Here is a 10388-nt window from a genome sequence, read left to right as displayed (position 1 = left end):
TGTTATAAACTTGTTATTATATCTTGGTCTATATCTATAATCTATCGTCTGTATAATAAACATTATTAATGAACTATCAAACTTGTTCTGATTGTGATTTCTGATTAATTATCATAAGCAACATATCTCTGGTCTGTAAAATGTTTCTTATGTTAACTTTCAGTAAGTAAAGTTAATTTCTAGAGCACATTTAAACACACATTAATCTGACCAAAGTGCTGAATAAAAGTATGTAAATGTAAATTTCAAAACCCAAAAAGAAGATGCCAACGCTAACAATAAGCAGCAGTTCCCATTATTATTATTATTATTATATATATATATATATATATATATATATATATATATATATATCATTATAAAGTTAACCCTTGTGTTGTCCTCCCGGCTAAAGACATTTTGACTCTTTATTAAAAAAAAAATTCTCCTAGGCTTCTGGCATTTTTTAAGTTGTTGTATTTTTGACATGTTTTCATGTGCTTTTTTCAACGTTTTTGTCACTTTTACATTTGACGCTTTTTTTCCCCACTGCTACCAACTCATACAATGAGTTTTACACTTATTCTTGGAAGTCATGGACATTAAACCTAATTTTTGAGTTTAAAAAGCAGAAATATGCTATGAAATTGAATAAAACACCCAAAATTAATTGAAAGTAGTGCACTGCTCCTTCGTTTTCCTTAAGAAGAGTGTTACATGGAACCATCCATGTTCATTTTTGGCAATTTGGTTGAAAGAAACCAAAATTTCGGATATAGATATTTTTTGACCCGAAGACAACAGGAGGGTTAATGAAATAAAAGGTGTTGTACTTTGTCTCAGCTACAGCTCTGAGTCTCTCCCTCTGCTCCCGTTTACCTCACCACTGAGTCTCACTTCATGTCCCGCCCACAACACTATCTGGTTGGTAGATGTTAGACGAGTATCAGCCAATCAACACTCCCCATGACATGCAGCAGCCTCAAGGAGAAGCGTCTCCGGCTCCGGGCCAGTCCCCCTAAATCTAGAGCGCTCCTTTAATGAGTCAATAAGCAGAATCAGACCATAATAAGTTCAAGTTCAAGTGTATCGTCATGTGCATTTAAAAGTACAGAGAGAATGCAATGAAATGTGATTTGCCCTGGTCCTCTCTTCTCATAAAAACTATCAATATAATTTGAATAAAATATAATAAAATGACCTGAACAAGATAGTACAATCTAATATGTGTAGCAAGATACACAGACACACAAAGACACACACACACACACACACAGACACACATACAATACACACAGAAATACATACACACACAAACATAGAGACACAAAGACACACATATAAATACACACACACCAACACAAAGACACACACACATACACACACACTCTCACACACACACACACACACACACCCCTCTCTCCCCTCTCTGAATAATGTGTGTATGACATCAGTCTCTGTGTTTTTAGAGTCATGTAAAGGGGTCTCAATGAAAATCTCTGCACTATGTCACATTCACTAACTCAGTAACACTAAGCACTTTTTTGTTCAAATATCACCCACACATTCCCAATCCCACACTCTAAACACGAACAATCACGCATACACATCACTCGCCAAAATGGCACCTGGACCCCTATCCAAGGAAGAAATGAAAAAGATCTGGACTTCAACATTTGCATCAGAAAAACCGAAAGGGACACAATCAATGGTAGAAAAAAAAACCACACCCACCACCAAAACTGCTTCATCCCCCAAAACCTGCAAGGCAGCAACAACAAATATATAACTAGAACTGCAAGCAGTTATGACGGGGTCCAAGCCTCCGCCCCGGGAAGCTGTGTCACTCGCCCCCGATGACCCGGGGAGCTGTGCCAAAGCGGGACCTAAAGCATTACGTGGGGTGGCAAACATCGGTGAATATCAAGAGGTTTGATCTGCAAGGTCTGCAGTACATTGCTGTTGCAAATGTAGTGGTTAACAGTTCATCTCCATGCATATGCAGACTACCTTTAACAATTCTCTACAATAAACAAACTTCTTAACCCCCCTGACCACAGGGGAGAGCAGAGAGAAATGAGAGAGTGACTGAGAGGGTGGAGAGGGGAGGAAGGTGTGGTGGTTGAAGGAGCAGGGGAGATGGTCAGGTTGTTGTAAATGGTGTCATAGGCGCTGATTTATGTTTTCCTCCGTGGGTGCTCACAGGCGCACGCCCTTTAAAAACAAGTAGTCAAAAATGGTTTGCATTTCAGAACCTTAGGTAATGGACAGCGGCCGACGCGTACACACGCGCCTATTAACTCGATAATTAAGCCGTAAAGTAGGTTTCATCTCAGGACAGCGCCACTTCTCACAGATACAGATAGCATTGGAGATGAAAAGTTTAACTGACACGTAACCGCGATCAGCTTCGTGGGAAATTAATAATCAATGTCACTGACATAACCAATCACACTATGACAGACGCTCCACTTAGCACCAACTGCAATGTTTAATTTTAAATGAATGTAGCCTACTGGCAGTCTGGCACACGTGGCTGCTCAGTATTTTCCGTGGGTGCTCGAACTCCAGAGCACCCACAGTATCGACGCCTATGAATGGTGTTGATTTTTGATTGAAAAAGTGAGATAAAAGAGTTGCATTTGTCCACTGTGAAGGTTGTAGAATCTTTGTCAGGTGCGTTAAGAAGTTTGTTTATTGTAGAAAACTAGGGGAACACGCGAAAGCAAAAACCAAAACGTAACGGTAGGAGGTAAATATCAGTAAATATTGAGAAGTGTGAGCTGCAAGGTCTGTGGTACAATCCCATTGCAAATATGTCATTAACAGTGATTGAGTTAAAGTGCCAAAACATGTCTACGTTGATTATAGCGCCCCCTAATGGCCGATCTTCGCCAAATTTGGTAGAGAGCCTCAGAGCCACATGCCGAACGAGCACTACAAGTTTCGTGGTGATTGCTTTTGCTGTGGCAGAGATATTGCATATGCAATTTTCCTATTTAAATGCATTGAGTTATTGGCCAAAACAAATAAACGTTGCTTATAGCGCCCCCTAAAGGGCGATCTTCGCCAAATTTGGTAGAGATCATCACAGTAGCATGTTGAACAATGACCTCAAGTTCCTTGCTGATAACATTTAATTTGGCCGAGATATGATATGATACGTGTGGGGTAGCTAGCTATGAAAATTTGTTTGGTCGTCAAATGCGCATACTTTAACCTAGTAAAATTCCTTGAGTAACTTTTGGTCAGGTCCATCTGGCGATGCTAGGTACCAGGTTTCGAGCTGATCCGTCGCACGGCCTAGGACGAGTTCAAAAAACTTGGTTTTGCGCATTGTGCAATATTGCGAAAAAGATTTTAAGCACAAATGGGCGTGGCCTATATCATGTGATTCAGACAGATTCAAGAAAAACGTGGATGTAAGGATTTCTAATGTGCGATGTGTAATGTGGGAGTTAAAGGCAAAAAAACATTATAGTGCCACCTAGTGGTCCACATGTGTAATTTCTGGTAGGTGTGGTCCATGACCCATTGTCTATCTACCCTGTAAATTTAAAGTTGTTCACATTAGTGTAAGTGGTAAATCTAGACTTGGGTCCCATAGGCCACGCCCACTTTGACCCCTCAGTACCCCACTCTAGTGATGGCCTCAGGAGTGTCCCTAGATGGTACCCATCAAATTTAGTAAAAATCGAATGAGCCGTTCATGAGATATAAACTTTTTGTACTTGTAGCGCCCCCTAGTGACCAATTTTCGTAAATCGCGTTGGGGACCTCCAGAGGATCATGTCAAACAAGAATCTAAAGGTTGGCGTTGACAGCATTTATTTTGGCTGGCAAAGTTGGTGTTTTCATAGTTACTACACAAATTTGTTCGTGCGTAATATGCACAATTTTTATCCTATAAAATTCTTTTAATTAAGTTTTTGTCAGGTCGGTCTGGAGATGCTACCGTCCAAGTTTCGTGCAGATCGGCCGCATGGTCTAGGAGGAGATCGAAAAAGTAGGTTTTTGATAAATCGCGATTTTTCACGCATAAAAGTCTAAGCGGAAGTGGGCGTGGCCTACATCACGTGATTCAGTTGGATCCAGGGAACACGTGGATATATGGACTTTAAATGTCAGGTGTACGGTGTGGGAGTTATAGGGCCAAACGCGTTTTTTCTGCCAAGGCGCCACGTAGTGGTGGAAGTGGGTCAATCTTTGCCCCTGAGGTCCTTGCGGAGTTTCGGACCAGTCCTGAAAACGACAACCCCCCACCATGTACGGTTTAGGCTGTAGTCGGAGTTTTAGACGGAGAAGAATAATAATGAAGAAGAAGAGGAAGAAGAAAAATCAGTAGAAAAACAATAGGGTTCCACAGCCCTGCTGTGCAAATGGCGTAGCTTTGCTACTGCCTTTTCTTCCAGACTCGGGCTTGGAGCCCTAATAATGTAAATAGTGAGTTTTAATCACACTATAATTGATGTTTTGGACTGTTTTAAACTAAACATGAATTTCTTATTCATGTACTTTAAACAAACATTTTACAACAATGCCGTACTTCAATACAACTTTAATTTTCTCCTACTTGCATATTGTACGTTTTACTTATCTATTTTTATACCTTTATTTACTTTGCACATTCATATTAATTATACAAAATATTATGAATAATCTATGATGTATTAAAGTGGATAAAGAGGAGACTTTATTGATCTGGTGGTGAAATTCACAATAGCTACCTGCCAAGTCAAACTTCTGCTTTTATTTTGGTGAAAGTAACTCAACAGTAATGCAAAAGTAGTGTAAAGCATTACAATTCAGAGACAGTAATATTGTAATATAACGAATTACTCTCAAATGACAGTAACTAGTAACCTTTAATATATACAATACATTTTGGAAGTAACTGGTCCAACACTGTTCAGTAGACCAGGGGTCTTCAACGTTTTTTAAGCCAAGGACCCCTTAACTGAAAGAGAGACGGAGCAGGGACAACCTACTACATATATTGTATAAAATTAAGTTACATATTAAACTGGGCCTACAATAACATGTAGGGCTGCCTAAAGCCTTTATACATAAACTTTTTGCATAGAATATTAAGCTATTAAAATAGCCTAATGTACGGTGGCCGAGAAAGGTCACAACACATGCAAACGCCACAACACCTTAACTTTCCCTTACTTTTTCCACCATCACAATGTGTTTTTGGGGTTAACCTAGTGTTGACAAATACGTTATGCTGAAGGTAATAGTGACTTTCATGCTAGATCGGTTACATTTCATGACCAATTTATGCAACAACAAAAAAACTCAATTCTGACAGCCCTTGCAAAAGGTTTCAGAATAGACAAACTTACATTTTCTTATAAAAAATAATTTTATTTCTTTAAACTGTAACAGTACTGACAGTACAAACAGTAAAGTGCAAACAGTAACAGCAATGCAAATCTGCCACAAAAAGTTTCCGAATAGAGAAACTTACACTTTTTCTTAGAAAAATCATTGTATTTCTTTAAACAATGTAACAGTACAAACTGCAAAGTGCAAAGTGCAATGCAAACAGTAACAACAGGTGATTGCCACCTCAAAGGAGGCCAAATCCAGGGGCGTTCTTGATTCCATAATTGATGGCTTCCTCAAAGATTTCATATGAGGGTAAGATCTATAGACAGTATATAAGAATGGACCAACAGGTCCCGTGTCTCTGGACGGAGACCAGTGAAGTCACTTTTCCGGTGATGGCTGAGCGTTACTGAGCATCCTCCAATTGAGCTTGAAGACGTAGATTTGACGTGAGCAACCTGTCTGAAAGTTTGAAGTCTTCTGGTAGCTGTGCCAAGAGAAATCTCAATCATTCCCAATCTTGCAGAGACGGAGAGCGTAGGTATATGTAAGGAGATAACATAGACACAGGCTAATTATTGATCACTAAAATGATAGTTAACATTAGTAATTAAACTTAAACAGCTAATGGAAGTCCAAACTGCCTGAGAGCTTCTCCTGTACTATACGGTAATTCCTCTACTATGCGACAGTAAGTCTCGTGGTTATGACCCAATCGTTAGCCTATTTTTATAAAAACGTCTGCTACGGAGCCATAACGTGAGGTACAAGGTAATGGAGCCTTTTATACATTGTCGTGTTTCTTTAGAAATAAACAACGGACAAATAGAGTCTTTAAACTCTTCAGATGTAAAGTTATTATCTGTCAAAGTGACTTCAAAATGAATGGCTCAATGGCTCAATGGGATGCTAACGGGAGGTGATGGCTTGGTAGCATCAAAATGGCGCCATAGGAGGTTCGTGTATGTATGAATGTAAAAAAAGGTTGTATGACCTTAAAGACAAATAAATAAATAAAACGGAACATGAATCTCACAGATATATATTGATATCACAGACAGATCAATAAAAGCGAAGCCAATCTCCTGTCTAAATCAGTTCCCATATGTATTAGGAGTCACACTTTGAAGAAATAAACATTATAACTTATACAGTTGACTAAATATGTACATTTTTTCAAAAAAAGTCCAGACGCTTTTGCCCTCATGACATTCACTTTCACATTTCACATTCACGCAATGTTCTAAAACAGTTCTAAATATTTTGAGTCATGCAGTGCAAAAATAAACATAATGAACATTATAACTCATGTAAAAGGACAAACTATTTACATTTCTTCAAAAAAGGCCCAAATTCATGCCATATCTCAAAACATTCTTCTCTGTAGAACGGTAATAGACTGGAGTGATCCATCTTTCACTCTATAGCCTTTGTTCTCGCTCGGATTCGCTGGAGTGATCCATCTTTGTCCACTACATAGTCTTTGTATGACGGACCTGGCTTCCCATTGGTTGAAAGACTTCAACACAATCTTGCAAAGCATCATGGGATATTCAAATTGGCAGCTAGCATCGAGCTAGCGGCAAAAATGATGGAAAATTGATAAATTATGGACATCAAGTGGATGAATCATGGATATAAGCGTTTGGATTTATTGCTGAACAACTCCGAAAAGAGGCACAACTTCCAGGCTGGATAGAAAACCTTCTGTAAAGGCTACAAAGACTTTAAATTATCAAATTATCTAAATATTAATCAGGGGTGCCGCTGTTCGTTGCTGACGGCGTTCGGTTTTCTACCACACGAGCCTAGTGTCCCTCTCGGGTCCCGGAGACCCCCGTCGTTCATCAACGCACCGCTTCTAGCACACGAGCCTAGTGTCCCTCTCGGGTCCCGGAGACCCTGCCGCACTTTGCTGACGGCGTTCGGTTTTCTACCACACGAGCCTAGTGTCCCTCTCGGGTCCCGGAGACCCCCGCGCTTTGCTGACGGCGTTCGGTTTCTAGCACACGAGCCTAGTGTCCCTCTCGGGTCCCGGAGACCCCGTCGCTCATCACGCACAGAAGCCTAGTCCCTCTTGGGTCCCGGAGACCCCGCCGCACTTTGCTGACAGCGTTCGGTTTTCTACCACACGAGCCTAGTGTCCCTCTCGGGTCCCGGAGACCCCTGTCGCTCATTAACGCACCGCTTCTAGCACACGAGCCCTGTCCCTCTCGGGTCCCGGAGACCCCCGTCGCTCATCAACGCACCGCTTCTAGCACACGAGCCCAGTCCCTCTCGGGTCCCGGAGAGGAGGAGGAATGTCCTGGCTTGACCTCGGCATACTAAACACTTTTATTATATACACACACATACTATACACATTTGTCTTCTTGGTTTTTTTTTTTTGTGTGTGTCGTTGGTGTCCTTTTTATTCTTGTGGACATTTGCTCCTCGATTTAGCAGCCAGGTGCAAAGCCAGCATGGCCCGCTGTGTGACTCTAGATGGGAACCTGCGGCGGCTACTCACCGGCACCGTACGCAATGTTCAAGAAGAAGAAGAAGAAGAAGAAGAAGAAGAAAAAGAACGTGACTCTGACGAGGACCAAGAATGCAAATCTGGCGGTCGCGCATCAGATGGTGAGACAAGCCAAGACGAGGACATTGAACAAGGACGACGACAAGAAGAAGAAGAAGAAGAAGAAGAAGACGAAGAAGAACAAGAACAAGAACAAGAAAAAGAACAAGACAACGGGGGAGTGGTAGCAGCAGTAGTAGTAGTAGAACAAGTAGAAGAATCGTTTGTGTCAAAAGACGGTAAAATCGAGTGGTCCTCGAAAACGTATCATCCCGGCGGCCCTCGACTTCGTCGCTGTGGCACCAAAAACGAAAATGAAGACCAACAACAACAACAACAACAACAACAACAACAACAACACGAGCACACACGCAAACGGTTCCACGCGTACTCGAGACTGCTGCAATTCGACGACCGCGAGTCGAGAGCCGCCAGACGAGCCTCGGACAAACTGGCGGCCATACAGGACGTGTGTGACGTGTGGGCGCGGCGGGTTCCCGGCTTCTACAACCCGGGCCCCGACGTGACCGTGGAAGAGCAGTTGGTCCCCTTTCGCGGTTTGTCATCGTCGTCATCATCGTCGTCATCATCATCATTTCTTGTTTTTTGTGTGCTTAACTCTTTCTTCTTCTTCTTCTTCTTCTTCTTCTTCTTCTTCTTCTTGTGCCACACATCCAAGGTCGATGCCCGTTCCGACAGTACATGCCCAGCAAGCCCGCGAGGTACGGCGTCAAGTTGTGGGTGGCCTGCGACGCCAAGTCCAGCTACGCGTGGAACGTGCAGGTCTACATGGGAAAGTCCGCGTGCGGCGCATCCGAGAGGAACCAGGGCGCCCGGGTGGTGCTGGACCTGACCGAGGGGCTCGCGGGCCCTCGCAACGTCACGTGCAACAACTTCTTCACCTCCTACGACCTGGCGCGATGGCTCCTGGACGAGAGGCGCCTCACCCTGGTGGGCATGATGCGCAGAAACAAGCCCGAACTGCCGGCCGCCTTGCTCGACGCCAGGGGCCGCGCGGTCGCCTCGTCCAGGTTCGCCTTCACGCCCGCCGCCTCTCTGGTGCCCTACGTGCCCAAGAACCCGAGCCAAACACGAGATCGTGCTCCACTACAACGCCACCAAGGGCGGCGTGGACAACCTGGACAAGCTTGTGGCCACGTACAGCTGTCGCAGGAAGACCGTGCGCTGGCCCCTCGCCGTGTTCCACAACATCCTCGACGTGTCCGCCTACAACGCCTTCGTGATCTGGCGAGAGCTCAGGCCCGCGTGGATGCGCGGCAAGCTCGACAGGAAGAGTGCGTTCCTCGAGCAGCTGGGACGGGCACTCGTCGCGCCGCTCATCGAGAGGAGGAGGTCCCTCCCTCGCACGGAAGCGTCCGCCGCGCTCGTCAGAGCCGCGACGAGAGGGCCCACCGAGGGCCCACGACGACGACGAGAAGAGGGCAAGCGGGAACCGCCCGCGCCGAGAGTGGCCGGCGAGAGGAAGAGGTGTCAGCTCTGTCCCAGGAGCAACGATCGCAAAACGAACGCTGTCTGCGCCGGCTGCCGGAGGTACGTCTGCGGGAGCTGCGCGCCTGCCTATTGCCCGGAATGTGTGAATGTGACACATACACGGACACACACACGGACACACACACACACACACTGACAGACACACACATAAAGACACACGCACACACACACATCCCGTGAGAGGCGTCACATTTCTGATGTGTGACCTCGATGAGTTAACTAGAATTTTCCGTCTGAGGCGTTGAGATAAATCCTGGATGTTTATCAGCTCTACTGAGGAATTTAGATCCTGATCAGTTTGATCAAGAAAAACAACGGATGCTGACTCATTTCAAGACTCTGCAGATCACATGTTGGTAACCTTGTTACTCAATCGGTCGGTTCTTCGGTTTCTTTGGTACATTTATATTCATATTAAAATTATTTGGACAACAAAACATAAGTCTCGAGTCAGCAGAAGTTATAATTCTTAACCCTTGTGTTTTCTTCCTGTCGACCATGCACTTGTTGTCCTCCGCATGAAGTAGTAGTAGTAGTATAAATTATCACCCAATTCTGTTACATCTTCTTAGCCAACTTCTTTCCAACCTATTACCACTAGTTTTACACTTATTTTTTTTAATATATGGTCAAAAAAAATGCATTTATGTAAATTTATACCTAATTTCTGAGTTAAAAAACGTTGAAATTATGAATTATTTTGCCTAACAGTTGAGATCAACGGGAACATATGTTGATGGTTTATCACAGACTGAGTTTTGTCAGGATACTGTTTTGAAACCATTTCAATTTTTTTAATGGCAGCCAATAATCACACTTGTTGTCCTCCCGGGTCAATTTTGACCCGGTCTGTTTTGGCTATTAATAAAGCATAAAGTATAAAGTATCACCCAATTCTATTTTACACCTTCTCACCAACTTCATTCCAACTCATTACCACAAGTTTTACAATTATTTATGGAATTTATGGTGAATAAACTTCATTTACATGAAATAATACCTAATT

Source organism: Sander lucioperca, chromosome 8 (assembly GCF_008315115.2).
Source record: "Sander lucioperca isolate FBNREF2018 chromosome 8, SLUC_FBN_1.2, whole genome shotgun sequence".
NCBI lineage: Eukaryota > Metazoa > Chordata > Actinopteri > Perciformes > Percidae > Sander > Sander lucioperca.
Note: the sequence above shows the minus strand (reverse complement) of the source record.